This window comes from Bison bison, unplaced genomic scaffold, assembly GCF_000754665.1.
Source record: "Bison bison bison isolate TAMUID 2011002044 unplaced genomic scaffold, Bison_UMD1.0 scf7180017864197, whole genome shotgun sequence".
NCBI classification, from domain to species: domain Eukaryota; kingdom Metazoa; phylum Chordata; class Mammalia; order Artiodactyla; family Bovidae; genus Bison; species Bison bison.
In genome coordinates this window covers 660,660-670,781 of record NW_011494769.1, presented here as the reverse complement: position 1 = coordinate 670,781, position 10,122 = coordinate 660,660, and the positions used below count along the sequence as shown (strand labels likewise).

The following is a 10,122-nucleotide window of genomic DNA, read 5'->3' as shown; positions in this document are numbered from 1 at the left end:
ACCTAGATGTCCATCAACAGATGAATGGATAAAGAAGTTGTGGTACATATACACAATGGAATATTACTCAGCCATAAAAAGGAATGCCTTTGAGTCAGTTCTAATGAGGTGGATAAACCTAGAACCTATTATACAGAGTGAAGTCAGTCAGAAAGAGAAAGATAAATGTCATATATTCTAATGCACATATATGGAATCTAGAAAAATGTACTTGAGAATTTACTTACAGGGAGAAACAGATATAGAGAATAGACTTGTGGCCATGGGGAGATGGGGGAGAGGGTGAGATATATGGAAAGAGTAACATGGAAACTTACATTGTTATATGTAAAATAGATAGCCAACAGGAATTTGCTGTATGGCTTAGAGACTCAAACAGGGGCTTTGTATCAACCTGAAGGGATGGGATGGGGCGGGAGATGAGAGGGAGGTTCAAAAGGGAGGGGATATATGTATACCTATGGCTGATTCAGAGGTTTGACAGAAAACAACAAAATTCTGTAAAGCAATTATCCTTCAATTAAAGAATAAATTTAAAAAAAAAACAAAACTAAAAGTAGATCTACCATATGATCCAGCAATCCCACTCCAGGAAATATATCTAGAGAAAACTCTAATTCAAAAAGATACATAAACCTCAATGTTCACAGCAGCACTGTTTTCAACAGCCAAGACATGGAAGCAACCTAAATGTCCATTGACAGATGAATGGATTGAGAAGATATGGTGTATGCATGTATTATATATTACTGAGCCACAAAAAGAATGAAATAATGCCATTTGCAGCAACATGGATGGACCTAGAGATTATCATACTAAGTGAAGTATACTAAGTGAAGAGAAAGACAAATGCCATATCATATCACTTACATGTGGGCTCTTTAAAAAGATAATACAAATAAACTTATTTACAGAAACAGACTCAGACGGAGAACAGACTTGTGGTTATCAAAGAGGAAAGGGCTGGGGGAGCATAAATTAGGAGCTTGGGGTCAGCAGATACAAACTACTATATGCAAAATAAACAACAAATTCCTACTCTATAGCACCGAGAACCATATTCAACATTGTGTAATAAGTCATAAGAGAAAAGAATATGGGGGAAAGGGCAGTGCACAGTGCTTCAATTTGGAGGATTCCATCAATGAAACTCATGATCAAACAGATCTCCACATCTAGCAGTTAATGAGGAGATAAATCTTCATCTAGTCTATTACCTAGTTTTTATCCAGTTACTCTTAGAAAGTACAATTGTGCGGAGTACCATTACCCTCAACGGTATTCTATTCTGGCAGAACTAACCAAATAATATTGTGCTCCTCCACCTACCTCAGCCAAGCTAACATCTGTTGAGTATTACAAATGTGTAGGATGTGGTACAGTGACTATAGGACAATCTAACAGCAGACAGTGGTGAGAAATGAAAATGCCTCTATATGGTCAAAATTAAACCTGGCCACTAGAAACCTTCATAATCAAGTTTTAGATTTGAAATTTCAGATTTTTTTCAGGTATTTCCGTACATCCATTCTATAACAGTGATATTTAGCTTTAGCTGCAGCTGAATATGATTCAACACTTGACATTTTGGCCAGAATACATATTTAATGTGTATACAATAGTCAATTAGTGACATTTTATAAGGTCATTTTAAAAAAATACAGTAGTTTATATAATGTATGTACATCATGGTGACTACAGGTAATACTGTACTGCATAACTGAAACTTGCTACGAGAGTAGATCTAAAAGTTCTCATCACAAGATAAATAAAACTGTAACTATGTACGGTGATGGATGTCAACTACACTTATTGTGGTGATCACTTTGCAGTATATACAAATACTGAGTCATGATACTGTACAGTTGAAACTGTTATATATCAATTATACTTCAATTACAAAAATAATATAGCTTTGTATGTACTGCCATGGAAAGATGTCCATCATCTCAATTGTTTCATGAAAAAAATCAAGTTTTAGTACAGTGTGAATAATACACACACATGTATGTACATGCTATATATGCACATACATATGTGTACATATCACAAAAATACTAATACATGCGTAGAAATAAGTCAAGATGATTCTATTTTAAGAATGATTCTCTCTCAGAGGGCAGGGTTGAAGGATACTTATCCTTTCTGTATAATACATATTCCAGTTGAATTTTCCTTTGTAAAGAATAAGCACTTGTTACTTTTGGAACTGAGCCAAACAAAACAAGGAAAGCTAGAAAAAAGCTGAAACTTCTTAAGGGCAAAGACCTTCTCAGAATGCATTTAAGACAAAACATCCATAGACTTCAAGAGCTACAACACTAGGTGTCATTCATTCTAACACTCACTTTCTAGAACAATAAAGAAACTCAGGCTCAGTGGCCTGACTAGCCAGTTAATGACTGGACACTAAGACCTGGACTCTTAACATTCATTATTATACCTATAACTATTAATAACAAAGCTCTTTCCATTATTTCTACTAGTCTTCTCAGCCATCTGAGTTCCCTAGGAAAAAAACATACTCAATAAATATTTCATTTACTGAGTAGTGACATTTGATACACTACTGTTAACAATATTTGAAGGTATGAAAATCCAAACTCAAAAACAGAATTCCTCACTTTAGGAATCATTTCAGGGGCTCCTGTAAATAAGTACTTTAAAAACTAAGAGTATTTTATAGACCTGTAAGTACTCTAACAGCAGTAGCATCAGAGAAATAAAGGTGATACACCACCCATCACTGTACGGTTGTACCCAGGATACGCCCTCTGCCTGACTTCTCAAACTAGTCTAACACAAATTTTAGGATCAGTGACAAAGTGGACACCAAACTTGCTAGACTTCCACAATGCCAACATGCTATCAAAAAATGTACCCTTTAGTCATAGATAAGACAGCTTTGAATGTTAGGTTTACCCTTTCAGCTATATCAGCATAAAAGAGCTTTCACTCAAGTAAAAGAACTTAACATAACCAGTAAAAGTTCAGGCACAATCTTTATCTGGGCAAAGAAACCTACAAGACTTTCAATTTCAAAAATACAGGTCAGATGTATTTAAAGAGCAAATGTGGAAGATGGACAATACACCCAATGGAGTGGCAATTCCCATAACAGACATCTATCCTAGGTATTTGGATCTTTTCCTTATCAAACTGGCCCAGACCCTTGTTGTATGTCCATTTGGAAACCAACTGTAGAAAGCAAGAGGAATGTAGCACTACTTCTGGATGAGTATTTCATTTTAGGACTTTCCTATTGGCTCAGACAGTAAAGAATCTGCCTGCAATGCAAGAGACCTGGGTTCAATCCCCAGGTTGGGAAGATCCCCTGGAGGAGGGTATGGCAATCCACTCCAGTATTCTTGCCTGGAGAATCCCCGTGAGCAGAGGAGCCTGGAGGGCTGGAGTCCAAGGTGTTGCAAAGAATTGGACACGACTGAGCACCTAGGCACGCACACACTTCATGTTAAGCTCCATTTTCCTAGCTCTTCTTTATTGTGATCACCTTCCTTACATCCTCCACAGCCCTCAGAATATGCCCTCAATCAGGACACCATGTCTATGGGAAATCACAAACAACTTTATAGGCTGACATCTTCATAGAAAGACACTATGTCCCAATGGTCAACATCATGGCTGCTATAGAAAATGGAACATACCCTTCTTCTCTCTGAATTTCTCTAGCTCATCTATGAGACATAACATATTTGGAAAGGCAAGGTAGATCCCAAATCCACACACTGACACAGATCAATCCAGAGATGATCCATAGTTCAGTCTATAAGGATGTAAAAAAGTCCTTGCCACCCCCAATTTCTAGCTCCCACTGATGAGTCTTTCTATTAATAGATTCACAGGTCAAGCACTTCGGTATTTATCCTGAAACAAAGCAACAGCTAACACTTTGGTCGTTGTGAGAAAGACTATAAAAACCACAACAGTGATGAATTTTAGAAGTTAGGTTGTTGCAAAAGAACGAGAAAGTTAGAAAACTCTCTCCTCTAGCTCAACAGTGACCTATAATTAGCTTTCTCACCAGGTATGGGGCCCCAAAGGCCCTTGAGCATCAAATATCCACATTGAGCACTACATAATAGGATGTGCCTATCTTCCCAATGCCCCTAAAAAGGTGCTTCCCCATCTGCATGGATACATTGAAGGAAACGTCAAATATACTCAGGTACCACAGAAGGGTTCTAGGCTTTATGAGCAAAGGATGATGCTGACATTCTGGAACTTAGAATCTAGCTTGTTTTCCCCAAAACAGTTGGCAAATATTCCATATTAACCCTGTTCCACAGTAGACAATTTAGTAAAATTTCTCAGATCAACTGTTTTCAGAAACCAGGCCAACACCAAACTCTGGTAGATGAGAGTAGAACTCAAAGATGAGAGTAAATGTTCAGACAAGGCTGAATACATCAAAGAATATGAAGACTATTCCTCAGATGGACAATGAAGTCGTAAGATCCTAGAACTGATCTGTAGTAAAAAGCGTGTCAGTGAGGATGATGTCTGGCTGCATGTAATGAAACCCCAAAAATTGTGGCTTTCATAAGATAAAGCCCCACTGTTGCTACAAAGACAGGGGCTTGGAAAGACCATGAAGATCAGAAGCAATTGCTCCTAATCCCTTGAGTCCCTTGAGGTCTTGCCCTGCCAGTGCCTTCCTGGAGGCCAGACCAGTATCCTACTGCCTTCTATACTGGAACTTTTGTGTCACAGCTGAGCTATTACGGGATGAACTTCCTAACATCTTCAGTTGACCAACCTAAAAGTGCTGGAGACTTGACGTCCCATAGGGTCATCCCTGACCATCCACCGGCTCCCAGCTCCCACCAAATACTTTCTTCCAAACAGAGTGTAGGGAGACAGCAGCTTCAGACAGCCTTTCTGAAGATACCAAGAAGAGAGGGAGCTGGCTTGTTATCAAGCTATGGTAATTCAGAATGCACAGCTGTATTTATTTTCCTCCTCCCCTGCCTCTGCAGATGGCATTAGTGGTAAAGAGACTGCTTGCCAATGCAGGAGATGCCTAAGACAAGGGTTCAACCATTTCTGGATGAGTACTTCATTTTAGGGCTTCCCTGGTGGCTCAGATGGTAAAGAAACCGCCCGCAATGCGAGAGACCTGGGTTCAGTCCCCAGGTTGGGAAGATTCCCCTGGAGGAGGGCATGGCAACCCACTGCAGTATTCTTGCCTGGAGAATCCCAAGGACAGAGAAGCCTGGTGGGCTACTAGCCCACCTGGTGGGCTGCAGAGTTGGGCACAACTAAAGCAACTTAGCAAGAAGAGTAACATGCAGCAAATAAGATAAAAGGTTCTATTTCTGTCAACTAAATGAAGTTGAAATTTAGGTGGTCAAAGGCTGGGATGATGGCCCAGGCTCCCTCCAGCTCATTGCTCTGCTATTCCTACAGAAGCACTTCTTGCCACGATCCCAGATGATGACCAGGATGCCTGCTGCTGCTGCCAGAGCTGACACCAGATCCTCACTCAAAACCTGTCAGTTTGGTTCAGTCGCTCAGTTGTGTCCGACTCTTTGTAACTCCATGGACTGAAGCATGCCAGGCTTCCCTGTCCATCACCAACTTCCAGAGCTTGCTCAAACTCATGTCCATTGAGTTGGTGATGCCATCCAACCATCTCATCCTCTGTAGTCCCCTTCTCCTCCCACCTTCAGTCTTTCCCAGCATCAGAGTCTTTTCAGGCAGCCAAAGTATTGGAGTTTCAGCTTCAGCATCAGTCCTTCCAATAAGTATTCAGGACTGATTTCCTTTAAGATGGACTGTTTGGATCTCCTTGCAGTCCAAGGGACTCTCAAGAGTCTTCTCCAACACCACAGTTCAAAAGCATCAATTATTCAGCACTCAGCTTTCTTTATAGTCCAACTCTCACATTCAAACATGACTACTGGAAAAACCACAGCTTTGACTAGATGGACCTTTGTTGGCAAAGTAATGTCTCTGATTTTTCATACGCTATCTAGGTTGGTCATAGCTTTTCTTCCAAGGAGCAAGTGTCTTTGAATTTCGTGGCTGCAGTCACCATCTGCAGTGATTTTGAAGCCCCCAAAAATAAAGTCTGTCACTCTTTCCATTATTTCCCCATCTATTTGCCATGAGATGATGGGACCGGATGCCAGAACTTATACAGGACTGGGGAAACAGACTCTTGGAGGGCACAAACAAAACCTTGTGCACACAGTTTCATTGAGTTAGACAAGGCTGTGGTCCATGTGATCAGTTTGATGAGTTTTCTGTGGTTGTGGTTTTCATTCTGTCTTCCCTCTGATGGATATGGATAAGAGGCTTATGGAAGCTTCCTCATGGGAAGAGACTGACTGAGGGGGAATGTGAAAAGAAAAGTGAAGGTGAAGTCACTCAGTTGTGTCTGACTCTCTGTGACCCCATGGACTGGAGTCTACTAGGCTCCTCCGTCCATGGGAATTTCCAGGCAAGAATACTGGAGTGGGTTGCCATTTCCTTCTTCAGGAGATCTTCCCATCCCAGGGATTGAACTCGGGTGTCCTACATTGTAGGCAGACGCTTTACCATCTGAGCCATCAGAGAAGTCAACTAAGGGGAAACTGGGTCTTATTCTGATGGGCAGGGCCATGCTCAGTAAATCTGTAATCCAATTTTCTGTTCCCTCCCTGTTGTTTGACCTGAAGCCAAACTATGGTGGAGATAATGAAGATAATGGCAACCTTCTTCAAAAGGTCCTGTGCACGTACTGCCCCACTCAATGCCCCTGACCCTGCAGCAGGCCACCGCTGTCCCACACCCCCGCTGGAGACTCTTGGACACTCATGGGCAAGTCTGGGTCTATCTCTTGTGGAGTCACTGCTCCTTTCACCGTGTAGGGCCACCCAAGATGGACAGGTCATGGTGGTGAGTTCTGACAAAACATGGTCCACTGAAGAAGAGAATGGCAAACCACTTCAGTATTCTTACCTTGAGAACCCCAAGAACAGTATGAAAGGCAAAACCTGTCAACCCCTACCTTTAACAGGCATTAACATAAATGTTTAAGTCACAGGGTCCAGAGATAAGAGAGAAAGCTACAAGGAAAACAAAAACCAGACAGAACCAGCTGGAACCATGATGGCAATGAATCTGACCTCCAAAAGACTCCGAGTCTCATTATATGTGGATTTTACTACATTAGCATATTAAATAACATACCTACCACAGCCAGGACTGGAAATCAAGGACCAAAAATGGATAAAAAGGGAGAGGCATCCCACTTCCCCTAAAGCCCTGCCCCTTCCCTTTGAAAGTGAAAGTGAAGTCACTCAGTCGTGCCCGACTCTTTGCGACCCCATGGACAGTAGCCTGCACCAAGCTCCTCCGTCCATGGGATTTTCCAGGCAAGAGTACTGGAGTGGGTTGCCATTTCCTTCTCCAGGGAATCTTCCTGACCCAGGGATTGAACCCAGGTCTCCGGCATTGTACACAGACGCTTTACTTCCCTATCATTAGCCATCCCCCTCCCCTCTTTGTCTTTAACTCTTTAAATCAAGTGCCTCTTATCACCTGGCCAAGAATTTCATCTGTGAATGAAGCTGCTGCTTCTCTGTTCTTTGGCCACTGAACAAAGCTTGTGCTGCAACAATCTCAAGCTTTGGTTTTGTTATTTGGCTACAGAAACCCAAACAGAAAAAGAACCTTTTACCACCAAGGCAGAGGAACGGCCTCGGCCAGGCTGGGGTCTGAGCAGAGTCCTCACACTTAGTTCAGTAACACTATCCCAGCAAAATTCTACACAGCAAGATGGAAGAGGAGTTGGAGAAAAAGAGGCAAAAGACATGCAGCAGCTATCTGTAAGGTTTTCCCAGAAGCTACCACAGAACATTTCCACTCTCTCTTTCGGCTAGAACTGTATCTATCCCTTTATCAAGCCACAAGGAAGGCTGGATAATTAATTTCTTCCCCACTGGCTATGTGTTCGGATAACAACCAGGGGTTTGAGTCAAAAAGGAAGAATGCATATGAGGTAGGGAAGTAACTGCAATCTGTGACAAACTGTGAGAGGGTCCTACTCAAGAGGTCATTAATAAGAGTCAGCTGCCAGTTAGTGATGGTGTGCACCAAAGTATGAGTTGCCTCCAATGATTTCAGAGAAATTCATGTAATTTTCAAACTTCTCAAACTATAGTTAACATTAATTTTAGACAAAATGTGCCGTTCAACTTTTTTTCGCAATTCTGTTATGAAGAAAATGAAAAGTAAAAGTATCAGTCGCTCAGTCATGTCTGACTCTGCAATCCCGTGGACTATAGCCTGTCAGGCTCCTCTGTCCATGGAATTCTCCAGGCAAGAATACTGGAGTGGGTAGCCATTGCCTTCTCCAGGTTATGTTAAACAACAATGACTTTAAGAGGAAAAATTCATTCATTAAATTTATTGATTTTTTTCATTCTTTCATACATTTTTCAGCACAACTGTGTCAAACACAACTGGATGCAAACAATATAGAGAAGACTTGCTCCCTGGTTTACTTGCTCTCAAATCCTGAGCTGAACAAGACAAGAGGAAACTACAGAAAAATCAACAAACAAAAGAAAAGGAAATTTAAATTGCAATTCCAATTCCAATTGCACTCTCTCCCTTTGTTTTAAACATACATTCACATAAAATGACTCACTCGTGATGCTAATTTCCTCAAAAAAGATTTGGTCCACCTAAATCTTTGCTTAGGCTTTTTTATTTATCTGACACCCAAAATGTTGACTCTGTTGGTTATCACAGCTAATGAAACCATCATACATATAATCTAAGGTTCCAGGTCTAATCACTCAAGGAGTAGACTGCCCCCTAATCTCATTAGCAATCTTCCAACGACATACAATTCACTTCCAGAGGAAGCAGAGGAGAAAGAAAAGCCAGATCAGTGCCAAATCATCATTATCTAGAAAGCAGCCTGAATTGGTAGGATGCCACTCAGATTCAAGCACATGCCCGCACCCACTTCAGTGCAGGACAGAAAAAAAAGCACAGTCCCACAAGGACAATGACACTCTCCTTTCCAAAGGTCACTGTAAAACTCCCAGCAACCTGGTCCCACGGTGGAGTCAAACCTTCCCTGAATTTCCTGGCCAATCATCCATTCCTCTCTACTATTTAATTTTCTTTTACTATATTGTGTACTTTTTTTTGAAAGTCAATCTATCCCTATTACCACTTACACCTCTCAAACATAGTATTTTCTACCTTAATCTGCCCAAGTTTTCCTCTTGCAATTAAAAGCAATGTTAAATAATTCAAATCCCCAAACACTGTAATCCCGTGATGAAGCAGACACTGGATGATGCCCTCAGAGAAAACTGAGCATTTGTGAAAGAAAATGTCTGAACCGCTTTCTATCAGGAATATGAGATGACTTTCAATTTGTGGTTTACTAGCTAAATGTAGGCCAGACTCTTATATATTAAAGGATAAAGAAGTCTTATCTATTAGCTTTGATTGGTTTCACCATTTTCTTCCTACATATCAGCTCAATTCATCTTTCTGAAACTAATTCATATCTTCATAGTATAAAATCCAAATTCACATCCATATCTTTAGCTACTGACTGGTCTTTTCTCTCCTTCTAGCTTCTACTTTCATTTAAGATTCTGTAAAGTCTTAAATCATGTAAGAATTCACTGCTCACCAGCACAATATTCTTCATAAAATCTCCAACTGGCCAGCTCTAGTAAGCACAAACAATGCCAAGCTGAAGACAGAGGACCATTAGTCAATATACTGTTTTCTTTTTTTTAATTGGTTTTCTTTTTTTTAATTGGAGGATAACTGCTTTATGGGCTTCCCTTGTGGCTCAGCTGGTAAAGAATCCGCCTGCAATGCGGGAGACCTGGGTTCGATCCCTGGGTTGGGAAGATCCCCTGGAGAAAGGAAAGGCTTCCCACTCCAGTATTCTGGCCTGGAGAATTCCACCAACTATATAGTCCATGGGGTGGCAAAGAGTCGGACACAACTGAGCAACTTTCACTAACCTACTCACTCACTGCTTTATAATGTTGTGTTAGTTTCTGCTGTACAACATGAATCAGTTTTTTATATATATATATATATTCACATATATCCCCTCCCCATGCACACACATACATA

At 41.0% G+C, this 10,122-nt stretch overlaps 1 protein-coding gene and 1 pseudogene across 1 annotated transcript in view; one reads left to right on the top strand and one right to left on the bottom strand.

Annotated features, from left to right (window-relative positions):
* The window catches only part of AVEN (apoptosis, caspase activation inhibitor), a 191,736-nt gene that overhangs the window by 19,327 nt on the left and 162,287 nt on the right, over nt 1-10,122 (bottom strand). The window lies entirely within an intron of this gene.
* The window catches only part of LOC104991639, a 13,947-nt pseudogene that overhangs the window by 2,199 nt on the left and 1,626 nt on the right, over nt 1-10,122 (top strand).